The 14,559-nt window shown below is 49.3% G+C and overlaps 2 pseudogenes; both read right to left on the bottom strand.

Annotated features, from left to right (window-relative positions):
- Positions 1–4,122: 4,122 nt before the first annotated feature.
- Positions 4,123–4,241, bottom strand: LOC136659614 (5S ribosomal RNA; annotated as a pseudogene).
- Positions 4,242–13,414: 9,173 nt separating this feature from the next.
- Positions 13,415–13,531, bottom strand: LOC136659850 (5S ribosomal RNA; annotated as a pseudogene).
- Positions 13,532–14,559: the final 1,028 nt, after the last annotated feature.

The raw sequence follows: 14,559 nt of genomic DNA, 5'->3' as shown, positions 1-14,559 counted from the left end.
ACTGTCATTCCATCACTCAGCAAAGGTTAGCAAGAGATTGGTTTTGGTGGAACGATCGGCTCTGGTGGAAAATTACTTTCTGTACTTGCAGTGAACCCTATTCCAGGTGGTAACCTGATGACAATTTAAAAAAAACAACACAAACCAACTACTTTAAAGTATAATCTGACATGGGGAAAATAGCCATTGCTAGTAAATTGCTGATTTCTGCAATTCCAGGATGGACATCTCAGCCAACTTAAATATTGTTCCAAAACTCTTTTTCCTGACTTGATTATTTATGGTATTCTCAACCTTGTTGCAGAGGTCCACTGGCACAAGTTAGAAATATATATGCCTTTGGATGGCATGTGGTTTTTGTGGAGGGACTGAAATGCAGTGGGCCAGCACCTGCTTTGCATTCAGAAATTCCAGGTCCAATCCCCAGCAGCTTCAGTAAGGCTGGGAAAGACCTCTCTATACAACCCTGGATCTGCTGCTGCCAGTCTGTATAGCAACAATGCTGGGATAGATGGACCCAGAGGCTGACTCAGTCAGGAGAAGGCAGCTTCACGGTTTCCTAGGACTACCTGGAAATGACTGATTCTACTGCTATATCTACTCTACAGACCTGTAATCTGGTTTAGCTATGATGACTTCTCCAAAATACATCTTGTTTGTAGTACACATGCCTGTAAACACACATGCATGAATACATGCATGAGTATGAATTCTCTCTCTCTCTCTCTCTCTCTCTCTCTCTCTCTCTCTCTCTCACACACACACACACACACACACACACACACACACACACATTTAAAGAACAGACTGATCTGCCTTTGAAATAGGCAGGAGATTTGTAGCACACTTGCCTGTAAACCCACATGCATGAATACAAAGGCACAACACAATGTGTGGCTTGTCATTTCACCTCTCTCTCTCTCTCTCTCTCTCTCTCTCACACACACACACACACACACACACACACACATTTAAAGAACAGACTGATCTGGCTTTGAAATAGGCAGGAGATTTGTAGCACACTTGCCTGTAAACCCACATGCATGAATACAAAGGCACAACACAATGTGTGGCTTGTCATTTCACACTTCTCTCTCTCTCTCTCTCTCTCTCTCTCTCTCTCTCTCTCTCACACACACACACACACACACACACACACACACACACACACATATTTAAAGAACAGACTGATCTGGCTTTAAAATAGGCAGGAGACTGGTGATTGCCCTCTGCCAACAGTGACTTTGGTAGAGCTACAGCAAGGTATAATACCTGCAATGGGGAGGGAACAGTGGCATAGCTAGTGGGGGTGCAAAGCGCTAGGTTTTGCAGGGAGCCTCACCGCAGTGTGCAAGCAGCCCCTCCCCTTCTCCTTCAGAGCCATTCACAGGCCTCCATTTTGCTCCCTGCACCCAGAATGGCTCGGAAAGGGTGGGGAAGAGGCCCCTTGCATGCTGCGGTGAGGCTCCCTGCAAAACTTAGCACTTTGCACCCCCACTAGCTATGCCACGGGGCGGGAACACTGGGAGTGATCTTGGTGTGGGGGTGACAATGGCACACAGAGATGCCCCTGCTTGAATCTGTGGAATTTTTTTTGGGGGGGGATTGAAATTGCCCAATTGTGCAGTTAGGCCAGCCCCCAAAGTGAATCCTGCACTTCACCGGGCAGCAGTGAAGTCGGAACTCACGACTCCCCCTCTCCACCTTCCTGCACTGAGCCACCTTTTGTCACGCTCGGCATGCCCCTACGGCTCTCTCACAGGCACCGGCTGGGGAGGTGGAAGGGGGAGCGAATTAAGCCCCAATCATGGAAGGCTGACATGAGGCGGGACTGTAATAGTAGGATCTGCTATGGCAGCTGTGCTCCGCCGAGGCTCCCAATTGTTTTCTTTGGCATGGGCAACCTTGTAGATTGCCTTGGCCAAATGGGCCAACCCGCTTCTAAGCCTCCACCTGCCAGTCTCCAGGATGCAGGGAGGTGAGAGCGAGGGGGGGCGGGGGGTGAGGTGGTTTTCGTCTGCCTGTCCTCCTTTGAAGCCACTTTGGGTAAACTAGTGCTAGGGGCTGCTTGGCTGGAGCCAAGCACCTTCGCTGAGTCATCTGTGAGCAGCTGTCCTCTGTGCCAAGGTGGCAAAACTGCTGCCTGGTTCTATCTCAAGGCAAAGGCTCAAGGCTGGGCTTGCCTACTCAGGCTGACAATGGAACAGGAAGGTCTATAAAGGCTTCCCACTCAGGCCAGGTCTTTACCAAACTAGGGATGCTAGCACGGTTCTCCTGAGCCAGACTCATCAGAGTCACAGCCCACAAGTCTTCTGAAGAAGAACAGCCTGCACTGCTTGCCCGCTATGGAGTGTGGTGGAGCACTCACTGCTGGGTGACATGAATGCTCTGGCACTTTCTGGAGTGGAATGGAGACCTTCAGACAGCCAAGAGTCACAGAGCTGGAGGCCTGGGGAAGCCCTCAATTTTCACCACTTTCTCAGTTCTTCTCCATCATGCCCAGAGACGTACTTTTAAGCACAGGACAGCTTTCAAATGTTCAGGCTCCCATTTGAAACCTGAAGTGGTACAGCCCTTGCAGAGCTATACCACTTTCTGGTATCAGCATCACAGGCCCAGGGAAGGACCGGGCCATGGAGATCTTCTAGGGTTCGAACACTGCTTCCCTCTGGCTCCCGTCTCTCTGCAAACTCACACTCAAGACCCGTAGTTTACACTCAGCACTGCTCAGTAACAGAGAACAGCCTGAGATCTGTCAGGATGTTCAGCTGCACCCATTCCCAGAAATAAGAGCCAGGACACAGGAAATGGTGTGAAACTTTGGCCATGGCTTTATTGACAAGTTTTTGCAGAAACTTGCAACTGAATTGCAGTGCAGCTCCCACACTAATTAGTGGCACCAGCTCCCGACTCGAGCCTAATTCACGAAAAAGTGCCCTTCCAGTGCGACAGTGTAGAGTAGGCGAAAAACCAGCCACCTGCAGGCCAATCCGGGTGGGTGGAAAAATTTCCTACTCGGCCCCAAAAGGCGGCCAGCTAATCCCACACTGTCACTGGGGGGGGGGGGTTTGCAGGTGAAGCTACTGCTGAAGAGATAGAAGATGCATTAGACAAGGAAGTATTAGGCTCTTAGCTCTAGTCGCACTCATAAGTTAATTGTAACATGGATATTAGATTGAACTGACTTTAGTACTGGTATTATACTGTTAGTAGCTCTAGTAAGACTTTATTTCCCTGTGAATAGGAGCATGAACTGGTTTTAATGTTCCTCATATTGATGGGTCTCCAGTCCTGGGATCACGACATGCAGTGGGGAAACTGGTGCATATTGCTAGAGCACCAGCCCTCCCCTCGTTAACTCGGGAGCAACCATGATAACAGGTCAAGGCCAAAGTTTAGGTCTCAGAACGTAGGGCCTGTTTGGGGCCATCCCTGCATGGATCTAGATCTGCATCCCAGATGATGAAGGGCTGACAGAGCCCCTGAGGGTCGCCCAGATGTCCAGACAGCCCGGCATCTCCTCCAGTACTTACAGTCCTCAGAAAAAGACCCACAGATTTTTCACATTTTTATATCTCCCTTCTTTCCGGGTGGTCCACATGATTCCTTTTCTCCCTTGGACCTCACCACAACCCTGTGAGGTAGGTGACACTGAGAGCTAGTGACCAGCCCAAGGCCACCAAAGACCCTGGCCGAGCAGGGCTTTGAACCTGGATTCTCCAAGTCTAAGTCCAGCACAGGTACCATGACATGACATGACCCTCGTTCTTGCACACATTGATGCAAAACAATATGGCTCATGTTAGTGTCTTCAGATGGTTGGTTGGTTGGCAACCTTCAGTCTCGAAAGACTATGGTATAAGCCTATAGCACCCGGTATTCCCAGGCGGTCTCCCATCCAAGTACTAACCAGGCCTGACCCTGCTTAGCTTCCGAGATCATGGTATAAGCCTACAGCACCCGGTATTCCCAAGCGGTCTCCCATCCAAGTACTAACCAGGCCTGACCCTGCTTAGCTTCCGAGGTCATGGTATAAGCCTACAGCACCCGGTATTCCCAGGCGGTCTCCCATCCAAGTACTGACCAGGCCTGACTCTGCTTAGCTTCCGAGATCATGGTATAAGCCTGCAGCACCCGGTATTCCCAGGCGGTCTCCCATCCAAGTACTAACCAGGCCTGACCCTGTTTAGCTTCCGAGATCAGACGAGATCAGGCATGTGCAGGATGACATTGAGACTAACTCCAGTAGCAGGTCCAGCCTGCACATGGAGCCAGATTGCGCCTGTTGCATCTGGGAGGCCAGGAGGCTACATGCGATCTCTACAGGGCCATGTGTGTCCCCCCAGGTAAGTTTTTGTGGTACCACATAGCCCCCCCCCACACACACAAATTTAATTATCCATGGATTTCAGTATCCGCCTGTTATGGAACCCCACAGATACAAAGGGCCTGCTGTGCTCTAACACAAAGCAGTTCATTCCCTTACTTCCTGTGCTCCGTTAGTGTGGGGCGTCTGGGTTTCAGGCAGTGCAAGAGGAGCACAGTGAGGGAGGGGGTGTCAGACCCAAACCCTGGCTGGAAGACCCCCTCGTTCCTCCTATGGCACGTTTCTGAATCGCCTCCCTCCGACAGACGTTCTTTGCACTTCATGGAGCAAGACTCCGACAACGGCCGACGAGCCAACAGAACTGGAAGGCATCTTCTGCTGCTGCTGGTGGGTGCGAAAGGAATTCTGTAGAAGACAGGACTGAGAAAGGGGGCTCTGGGACCCCATATAGGGTAGACCCATCTCATGGAGATGATCCCAGGCTCTGGGGAGGGGTGAGCCCTTGGAAATCCCCCATGGATTCCAAAGCCCCATTGTAAACGCAAAGCAGATCATTCTCCTATTTCCATTGCTCCATTAGTGGGGGGCTTTCTGAGCTTGAGGCAGCACTCAAGGAGCACAATAAGGACTGGGGAGATAGGCAGGGGTGGCGGAGCTGAACCAGCATCGGTATTTCCTGAAGCAGGACTCTGACGACAGCCAACAATCCCCGAAGAACGGCAGGGCATCTTCCATGGCTCTCACTGGGTGCTAAAAGAATTCTGGAGAAGGCAGAGTTAAGACAGGGGGCTCCAAGACCCCATATGGAGGCAAACTCCTCTCACGGAAAGGTCCCAGGCTCCAGGGAGGGGGCAAGCCCTTGAGCTGAGGTGTTCCTTGCTGGCACTTCAGTGGAATCACCGTTATTATGAAGAATGTTTATAGATCGCTTTTCAACCAAAAGCAGTTGACGCACAAAAATAAATCCAGAAATGGTTCCCTGTCCCAAAGGGCTTACAATCCAAACGGAGATGCAGCAGAAGCACCAGCAGCAGCCACTGGAAAAGACACTGGGCTGGGGTGAGAGGGATAGTTTCTCCAACCCCCCCCCACCCCGCCAAATAGAAGAGGACACCACCTTACAAGGTGCCCCTTTGCCCCCAGCTTCTAGCTGAGCTGCCAGTCGACCTCACAAGTGCTAGCTGAGATGGCAGATCCGCGGACGTGACCGTTATTTTTCTTGACCGCTTGGTTCTTCACTGGCCTTTTTCACTGTTTTGCTCCTTCATCTCGATTTCCTGCAAAATGGAACCATTTTTCCAGCCACTGACTTAGAGCCCAGTCCTGAGCCCGGCATGCCAGCTTTCCCCTGGCACGCACTGTCGCAAACGTGCCATAAGGCAAGTTTGCAAGCCATACCGCAGGCCCAGTGACAGAGCCAGCGCAACTTGAGCCTGCACTGGGCCGGCTCCGGGGCTGGGCCTGTGTTCCGCCACCCAGCGGCTCACCCGAACTGCCGAGTGGCAGAGAGGTGAGTGGGGTTAGGGGGGAGGCAGGGAGGAGGTGTTCTGGAGTGGGAGAGGTGGGGGAGGGTGGGGAGAGGGGAGAGAGGAGGTGTAGCAAGGGGAGGGAGCAGGGTGGGTGGAGTGGGACTGGTGGAGCTCAGCACCACCGGATTCTGAGCCCCATGTTAGACCACGCAGCCCGACACAGGACTCCTTAAGTCTGTGATTCTCAGGAGCCACCGCAGAATCAAGTACCCCATTAGAACATAAGAACATAAGAACAGCCCCACTGGATCAGGCCATAGGCCCATCTAGTCCAGCTTCCTGTATCTCACAGCGGCCCACCAAATGCCCCAGGGAGCACACCAGATAACAAGAGACCTCATCCTGGTGCCCTCCCTTGCATCTGGCATTCTGACATAACCCATTTCTAAAATCAGGAGGTTGCGCATACACACCATGGCTTGTACCCCATAACGGATTTTTCCTCCAGAAACTTGTCCAATTCCCTTTTAAAGGCGTCCAGGCTAGACGCCATCACCACATCCTGTGGCAAGGAGTTCCACAGACCAACCACACGCTGAGTAAAGAAATATTTTCTTTTGTCTGTTCTAACTCTCCCAACACTCAATTTCAGTGGATGTAAAATTTAACCCCATTGCGGGGCTACATCCTTTACCCAGGGGAAGGGGATGAAAGTGGAGCACAGGATACCGTGGCAGCCATTTTTGGCACTGCAGCAGTCCTGCACACCAAGCAGCTCAGGATTGGGCTGCCCCACTTTTCCCTTACACTGTAAGGACATGATCCCCTAAACCTAACCCTCCCCCCATTATGTGATCATACCTGAGGCCGGTGATTTCCATAAGGCTGGGAAGAAGCTCTTTTCTGGCACGTTTCATGACCCCCTGGCGCCGAACAAGGAGCTACACTGTTTATGGTTTCAAAAGTTAGACCTACTCTTGGGTATACTTGGGGTGCTGAATCCAAAAATGGCATCAGCTTTGCCCAGTTGGCTCTGATTGGGGGGGGTACAGTATAACCACTTTATATGTGGATTCAAGTGACCTCCTCATGAGGAAGCTGCTTGAAGTATAAAGGTGGCTATGCTGCACCCCCAAAACTAGAGCCAATCGAGCAAAACCGAAGCCCGTTTTTGGAATCGGCACCCCAAAAATATCCTAGATTCCTTCACACATCTTTTAAAAAGTGTTTTTGTTTGTATGTTTGTTTTTGTAGGCTTGTGTTATATAATAAAGGACAATATGGACTCTGGTCAACATCACCACCAGCCTCACATGCCCTCATTAATGGATGCCAGCGGGCAAGATGAGCTGTTTCCCCTGAACCTCTGCACAAAATGGACAGTAAAGACTAACTAGCATACAGAACACGTTTTTCAAAGGATTCTGGTCAAGCCTCAGATCTTATGTACCGTATGTGATCCCCCAGCCCCTCCACCCCAATGATATATTCTGGAAGTAGGGCTGGACTTAGGAGCTGTGACACCCAATTGGAAACAGAGTTGTATCTAAAGTTTCCCGTGTGCATTTGGGCTGCAATCCTTAGGGCCTGAGTAGTGACCCTATGGCCAGAAGGCGCTGGGATTAAAACATGCTGTAGTTAAGGAATGATGGAATTTGCTTGTTTTGGTTATTTTCACAAATAAATGGTTGCTTGGTGAAGATCCCTGAAACACAGCATCTCTTTCATTAGCAACATGTTAATTAAATCATCCCAAAGAGATACAGACAGCCGGAGTATCTATGAATGCTGTAAATCATTCATTCATTTCAAAGTTTTAGGATGCACCTTAGGGAATAAGCAAATTTGAGTGGAGCCAATGAAGGTCCCATTTGCTAAAAGGGGTGTTTTTTTTTTCCCCTCCTTGAAAAAAAAGAAAGAAAAATCTCTCCAAGACACAAACACGCAAATTAAAATGAAACAGGAAATTTCCAGAGAACAGCTTTTGCAATCAAACCATCAAACATCTGGAATCAGTTGCCAAGTGTTTAAGAAACCATCAAAGCAAATGGTATTAATAAATGCGCTGAGACATTAGACAGAGAGGAGGGTGGAATGACCAAGGACAGAGGTGGGGCTGACATGAACTTCAATGCAACAGACTCATTAGCCTAAAAGGGCTTTGTCTCCACATCGCCTCATTCCTTTTCATCATGTTGTTTGAGTAGTTATAAAGATCCCAAAGTGGCATCAAGACTGCGCTTCAGCTCCGAGACAGGCAAGACACCCAGACGGCACCGCCCCCTCCCCCGAAGAAATCAATAGAACAAGAACTCGCTTAGATATCTTAGGGGCTGATTAGGAAAGAGGCTGAAAGTGGAACAGCCAACCTTGTGGTGCCTTCCTGTCAATGGATGCTATAGCCACATTGGGAAGACTGTGCAGGATTCTGAGAGTCCCGTCTCAAGAAGGGTATTGTAGAGCTGATGATATGCGCAGATGGGGCTGACATCAGGCTGCAAAGCCATTCACGGGCTCCCCATGGAGTCTCCTGCCCACCCCAATGGCATCTTGGGCACTATCAATAAACTGCTGGGAGTGGGAAGTCTGGGGCCAAGCTTTGTGGGATGGTCCTTAGCTAGTTCTCAACCTGGCCAGACCCTGGCACCACTCCTCTTATAAATGCATATAAGAACAACTGAAATGAACCATTTCTGCAAGCAAAGACTACAGCACTTGGGTCTTTTGGGTTTAGACCAGTGATTTTCAACCAGTGCGCCATGGCATAGCGGTGTGCCACAAAAGGCCCGCAGGTGTGCCGCGGGAATTTGGAGCACCATGCCGTGCAAACCAGAGCCATTCTGGGAGGCTCAGGAGGGGAGGGGCCAATTGCATGGTGCATACAGGTGCCTGCAAAACTTAGTTTTGCTCCGCAGGCTCCGCATGTTCGCTGGCGTGCTGGGAAAGAGCAGTGCTGAGTGATCCACAGTAATAATCTGGACAAGGGGAGAGAGAACAGTGGCTTGAAGGAAACGCTGACCTGGACTGTGTGTTGCAGTGTGGAGACGCAGAGAGCTTCCTTCACCCCCTGTTGTCTTTGGCATACGTGTCCCCTGGCCTGCCTCTGTTTAATGGGGTAATTTAATTAACTTCTCAAGTTCTGTATCGCTTCTTGCTCTCCCATTTAAAAAACGCACTGAGTTGATGAAGACGGAAGGTATGTTTTTCAAAGCATTCCTGTAGGGCGATAATGAAGGAAAATACACAGCCAACTGGATTCTGTTCTCTCTTTCTGTGTTTGTTGGACAGAGCAATGGAGTGGACAGATTTATACAATTAAACTTGTGAGTGGGAGCTTGGTTTTTATTTTCAAAGTTTCTAGTTCTCACTGTCTGACCCTGGCAGTGCCTTGGGAAGACGGAAAAATCACACTTGAGCTGAGCAGTACACCCAGTGGTCAGGCCTTCTGCTCTCCCCCTGTGAACTAGTGCTCCCCATTTTTGTCAGAATTTTTCATATTCTCTGTCTGAATTTTTGTTTGTCCTCAGTGATGCCGCCACGTAGCCCACACTGATTGGCTAGCTAGCATTGCAGCACCGTCGTATTAATCCCTGATTGGCATTGCCCTTTTGTGTAATTCAGGAAGGAGAAAGGAGCACTAAACAAGGGGGAAGAAGTAGGTACTAAAGCAGCAGCAGCCTGATGAAGCAACAGCATTGGAGTGAAAAGGATATTTTCCCCAGTTAAAGCATTTGGGGGAAAATAATTCTATGATAATTAAGCAGAACTGGTGCTCACTTCCAGGGCATCTGACTCTGCAATGGAGTTTCAGCTGGGATGGCAGAGACTGGGGGACATCAAACAAAAGGAAGCTGATATGGGGAAACCTTCTTCCTAATGTAATAGAGAGCCCCCAAATTCCTGGGGGTTCCCTTAAGAGTCAGACATTAACAAAGACTGGTGGTCTGGAAAGGCAGGGCAACCTGAGTGCTTCCTGAGTAAATGGAGACCAGATCACCATATATACAAGAGGACCACAGACTTCAGCGGAGAACTTGGCTTCCCTATTGATTGCACAATGAGTACTGGTGCAAGTTTCCACGTCAGATGGTGTTTGGGTTCAGGCTGGGCCTGGTCCAAAAACAAGGAAAAAATAGGCAAAAAAAATAATTAGGAGAAACACCATTACATTAATCACAGATGAGTTGTTTGGGGCTTTTTTCAACATAGTACAAAGTACCTAGTTAAACAGGTTGTGTCTTGGGTTTGATAGATGCACCAGTTATTCATCTGTCCTGTTTTATCATGCCCTGGTGATCTCTGGCTCATGGTACTGTCTGAGAAAAGACATTTCAAAATGGAACGCCTTCGCTTGGTGGGCTAAAAAAGTGAGTGGAAGAAAATGGGATTTTCAGATCAGGGCTTGACTGTAAAAGCCTTTCAGCGTCAGAGCCATATTGCTGGTGGTCCTAAACTGGACCTCCAAGTTTCTTGGCAGCAGGGGATAGGCAGTTGTGGTTCTCCAGCCCTTTTCAGCAACAAAAGAGGGGTGAATCTCTGGTGGCTGACCAGGACTGGAGGGGCTTTAGGGGATCAGTCCAACCCCCCCCCCCCCGATGGGCGAGGGGTCTCAGATTTTGCCTGGCCTGGCTGACATCACCACTGAGTCCTTTAGGCAGAGGCCAGGTTATTTTTTGATTCCTGTACAGCCCCAAGCTCACTGATGGTCACTGAACAGGAGGGGTGTCCATTCATTTTATGAATTAGAGCCAATGGGGTTCCTTCAGCTCATGGTTTGTTCATTCAGAAACCAATGACCAGAACTCTGAATGAAGAATAAGTGGGCAACTCATTCACATCATTCATGTGCTCTATATTTGGAGCTAAGTTGGGCTGGGGGATTTATAGACCCTGCTCTCTGAGAAGTGGCTGCAGGTGCCCTGGGGAGGGGCACAAGGATTCCCTGTGGGGGTGGGCTTCTGCTCACCAGCAGTCATTTCCCAGAAAGATCAGTGTTTAAATTCCCCATGTGGGGTATTGAAAAGTAAAACCAATGGGAGCAACAACAATGAACACAATGTATGTAATGAGAGAAATGTGATTTTTCTTAAACGAATGATGAAATGGGTGACGTTCTTAAAAGAGCATGGAAAAACCAAATGAAGGGAACATACTTGCCTGCCCCTCTGAAACAGTAGTAGTTCCCTTTGCCATTAAGCAGCTGTGATGCGCTTGTGGTGACCGGCTTCATCTTGAATTCGTTACATTTGTTGTTCTGAGGTTTCCATTCCTTTTAATGACATTCTGCTGGAATATCGCTGTCATCTCCATCACAGGCCGTTTAATTCCATCGGACAACTTGACGGGCGGTTCCTGACCTTTAAGTGACAGAGGCTCTGGGGGACTTGACCTTTCGGAAAAGTGTATCTGGTGTGTACATAATGAGTTGGGGTGTCCCACAGGTTCTTGCTGTACTTCCAATATATATTTCCTTCTGAGACATGGAAAAGACCAAAGAGCAGCTCTGTGGCGCCCTCTGTTGGCAACCAAAGCAGCCAACACAAACACAAGCAGAGGACCACTCAATTGAACCTGTTTAGCAGGGCTGGCCCTCATTTCTCACTCTCTTTTGCCGGCTGAAGTTTCTTAGGTTTCAGCTCCACTCACCTGATTTGGGCCTTTACAACTTAAATCTTCCAGCAGGGGCCAAATGCAACTTCTTTAGAGCGTACCTGGATGCACATGCCTGAAGCACCTTTTTTGCACTCTGCTTGCTGTTTCACACCCTGCATTTTGTGCGGTCCATGTAAACAGGTGTGATGGCCTTATATTTATTGGGGGAAATATTTTAAAACTAATCTTTGTTAAGCATTACATATTACCAAAAAGAAGAAAAACTTTTTTTTGTGTAGTACAGTATATTTTAACCAAATGACAAACATCCAATTGTCCTTTAAATTGGTGGAAGATGGTGTGATGGGGGAGGCTAAGAATGGGGTCAAAAAGTAGCACCTCTTCCCCATCAGGCTGCTGTCAGACAGTCATTCATGCCTGCCCCCCCCCCCAGGCAATACTTCTGAGCCTTTGAAGGCACAATTCTATGCATTGCTACTCAGACGTAAGTCCCATCATGTTCAATGGGATTTACTCCTAGGAAGCGTGTATCAGATTGCAGCCTTAAGGCCCTCCCACTGTGCAGTGGTTTATCAAGGTCATTTGGATATATATATGTATATACGGTATATATCCAATGTTTGTATCTGTATGTATATATATATATAACTTCGTAACTTTCTATATATAGTCAGACCAATAGACATGCTTCTCTTGCCAGGGTCACCCCTGCAGCCACTACTATCTTGGGGTGGCCTCTCAGACATCCCCCTGCAGCCTGGCACCCAGGGACTTTCCAGCCACCCTCTTTGTACTCCACTGGGTGTATTAGGGCTTGACTGGCAGAGGCTGAGTCCCTGCTAAGAGTCCTAAAGTCCTTGGCTTGACTTATCCTGCCTCTTTCTTGGCAGGAAGCCAATGGAATGGTGATTGACTGGGTGAGAGAAGAGCTCAGTGCTGTCTTTCTCTTCAGATCTCTTCCTCTCTTGCCTTTCTTTTGCCCCACTTCCTGGTCCTGATACCCTTCCTTAAAAGACCGATGGAGCTAAGCAATACCAGCTTGTCCTGCTCTGATGATCCCCCCTTCCGCTCCCACTGCCTCTAATCTGGGGTCCTGACAGTGGGGCCTCACCGCCGCCTATCACAGAGGCATTCCATTTAGCATACCATAGGAAGGGAGAAAGTCTTAAGCAATGCTTAGCAGCATGGGAGAGTCCTGCTGGGTGAGATTAGGGGTGTCATAAGCAGCCAAGGGTGTCCCCGCTTTCCTGTGGAAAATACTGGGAGTTTGAGCACCACACGATGTGTCAGCTTCCAGTGGTTGGCATTACATAGGTACACCTCGATCCCCACACCCTGCGGAGGGAGCAGATCCAAGGCTTTTAAAGATATGTGCATTATTGATTGTGCAAAATGGCAACTTTGTGTTCTTCAGCAGGTGCTATTTATTAATTCATCAAGGGGGCCGGTGTTCGCTGAACTGCGATGCACCCAAAGGGCCTGTTGTAGGAACGGTTCACTTGCAATGCATTTATTAATGATCGTGAACAAAGGGAGGGGCCTGGGGGAAGGGGCTGCAGAGAAATTACAGGAGGTACAGAACTGATGCTTCCAAATCAGGCTGTGAGAATTTTCAGGAAGAGCATGCATGTGTCCGGACCCTGCTGGAGGGTTGATTCACACAAGGATGTACATCACCGCTCATTAGGGGTTGGTGCACATATGGGGGCACCCATCGCCCCCATCTTCTGCCAATCTCTGTGTGGGGCTGCCCTTGAACCCTGCCAGAAGCATCAGCTAATGCAGAATGTCGTATGGTTGGCAACCTTCAGTCTCTAAAGACTATGGTATAAGCCTACAGCACCCGGTATTCCCAGGCGGTCTCCCATCCAAGCACTAACCAGGCCGGACCCTGCTTAGCTTCCGAGATCATGGTATAAGCCTACAGCACCCAGTATTCCCAGGCAGTCTCCCATCCAAGTACTAACCAGGCCTGACCCTGCTTAGCTTCCCAGATCATGGTATAAGCCTACAGCACCCGGTATTCCCAGGCGGACTCCCATCCAAGTACTAACCAGGCCTGACCCTGCTTAGCTTCCAAGATCAGATGAGATCAGGCATGTGCAGGGTAACAGTTGTTTTATTAACATGGGCTAACATAAGAAGAGCCCTGCTGCATAAGTTGACAGGCCCATCTAGCCCAGCATCCTGTTTCCCCACAGTGGTCAATCAGATGCTTACAGGAGGCTCACAAACTGGAGAAAAAGGAATGCCCCTTTCCCACTGCTGCTCACCTGCAACTGGTATCCAAAGGTATACTGTACTGCCTCTGAACATGGAGGCTCTCATGGAGTCATCCTAATGAGTAGCCCGTGGTAGGACTCTCGTCCTCCAAGCATCCCTGTTTACCAGACAGCCCCTGTGTGATGTGGAGAGAATGGACAGACTTTTTTTCTCCTTTTCCCTCAAAAGTAAGGGGGTTGGTCATCCATGAAAACGGAAAGAATGGAGATTTCTAAGTTAAGAAATGTCACGAAAGGAAATTGCAGATGGGTGGCTGGGTGGGGGAGAGACAGCATACAATGCAAGCCAGAAAAGGGAAGGACAAACTCCAGGTTGCTCAAATCTGTGATGTGTCGTCAGTGGCGTAGCTAGAAGGGATGCAAAGCACTAAGTTTTGCAGGGAGCTTCACCGCAGTGTGCAAGGGGCCTCTCCCCCTCCCCTTTGGAGCCATTCCAGGTGGGGGGGGGTGCAAAACAGAGGGATGTGCTTATTTCCAAAGGGAAGGGCCCCACTGCAAAACCTAATGCCTCGCACGCCCTCTAGCTATACCACTGCGCATCAGAGGGTATGAAATAGGGTTGCCAGGCTGGTTGCATCTCAAACCCTGAGATTTCTGGGGCAGGACCTGTTGATGGCCTAGGACAGCCAACCCTTGAAAAGCCAACACATACAAGTGACTTGGGGAGAGCCCAGAGCCATTGAAAAATGGCCTGAGATTCTTTTGCTGCCCACCTGCCTGGTGAAAAAGCAAACAGTGGGAGAAACAGAGTCATTTTTGGCAAACTGGCCATCTTTTATGACATCGTGTATGAAATATGCTCCCCCCCTGGCCACCGCCATGAGACGTCAGCTCCCAGGAAGCCGCCTTACCAATCTTTCTCCAATCT

Source organism: Tiliqua scincoides, chromosome 8 (assembly GCF_035046505.1).
Source record: "Tiliqua scincoides isolate rTilSci1 chromosome 8, rTilSci1.hap2, whole genome shotgun sequence".
NCBI lineage: Eukaryota > Metazoa > Chordata > Lepidosauria > Squamata > Scincidae > Tiliqua > Tiliqua scincoides.
Note: the sequence above shows the minus strand (reverse complement) of the source record. Positions and strands in the feature narration are given on the sequence as shown.